This window comes from Capsella rubella, unplaced genomic scaffold, assembly GCF_000375325.1.
Source record: "Capsella rubella cultivar Monte Gargano unplaced genomic scaffold, Caprub1_0 scaffold_7, whole genome shotgun sequence".
NCBI lineage: Eukaryota > Viridiplantae > Streptophyta > Magnoliopsida > Brassicales > Brassicaceae > Capsella > Capsella rubella.
The window spans coordinates 4,215,353-4,216,905 of NW_006238917.1; positions in this window are offsets into that span (position 1 = coordinate 4,215,353).

Genomic DNA, 1,553 nt, shown 5'->3' on the forward strand with positions numbered 1-1,553 from the left:
TAACCAGTCCAGCAACAAGATCTCTAGTACTGAGAATTCTGATAAGTTGTCCGGTAAGATTAAATTTGGTGATGTTATTTTGGATACGGGTGCCTCGCATCACATGACTGGCACACTATCTCTTCTAACCGATATCGTTCCTTTATCACCAAGTCCGGTTGGTTTTGCTGATGGTAGTAAAGCTTTTGCTGTAAGCATGGGGGTGTTTCCACTCTCCAACAAAGTCAAGTTGACTAATGTTCTCTTTGTGCCTTCTTTGAACTGCACATTGATTTCTGTTTCAAAAATATTGAAACAAACTAAGTGTCTTGCCCTTTTCACTGACACTCTTTGTTATTTACAGGACCGGTTCTCGAAGACTATGATTGGACGCGGTGAGGAGCGTGACGGTGTGTATTTTCTTACGGATGTTGCTACAGCAAAGATACATGTGGCAAAAGTTGTTCCTGACCAAGCTTTATGGCATCGGCGTTTAGGACATCCAAGTTTTACAGTGCTCTCGGCTTTACCTTGGTTTTCTAGTTCATCTTCTTCCATTAGTTCTCCGTCTTGTGACATATGCTTTCAAGCTAAACAAACACGAGCTGTTTTTCCCGATAGTATTAATAAAACCACAAGTTGTTTTTCAATGATTCATTGTGATGTTTGGGGTCCGTATCGGGTACCTTCCTCTTGTAGAGCCGTTTATTTTCTAACAATTGTTGATGACTATTCAAGAGCTGTATGGACCTATCTTTTACTTGAGAAATCTGAGGTGCGAGGGGTTCTTACAAATTTCTTGCAGTACACGGAAAAACAGTTCGGCAAATCTGTCAAGATAATTCGAAGTGATAACGGGACGGAATTCATGTGTCTCTCCTCTCATTTTCGTTCTGTTGGTATCATTCATCAAACATCATGTGTCGCTACTCCTCAACAAAATGGACGTGTAGAACGGATGCATCGTCATATTCTTAATGTTGCTCGGGCATTGTTATTTCAGGCTAGTTTGCCTATCAAGTTTTGGGGAGAAGCTATCTTTACTGCTGCATATTTGATCAACCGAACTCCATCTTCAGTTCATTCTGGTCGCACTCCTTATGAAATTCTTCACGATCGTAAACCGGATTATGAGCAGCTTCGAGTATTTGGTGCTGCATGTTATGTCCACCGTCTCACTCGTGATAAAGATAAATTTGGACAGCGAAGTCGTTTGTGTGTTTTTGTCGGTTATCCATTTGGAAAAAAAGGCTGGAAAGTGTTTGATTTGGAACGTGATGAATTTTTAGTGTCTCGGGATGTTGTCTTTCAAGAGGATGTGTTTCCTTATTCAACATCTTCTACCTCTCCGACAGTTACCCCTTCACCCGTGCTTGTCCATGACGGTGACTGGTTGCTTCCATCTTCTCAAGCCAGGGGGAGTTCGGTTACTGTTCCTCCGGCTCCTGTTTTTCCTCTAGTTCACGAAGCAGAGGTTCCTCCCGATAACATAGCCGACAATACCAGTGGTGGAGAATTAGATATCGAACCAACTTGACTTTATTGATGTATGAACTTGTGTATTTATACAAGAG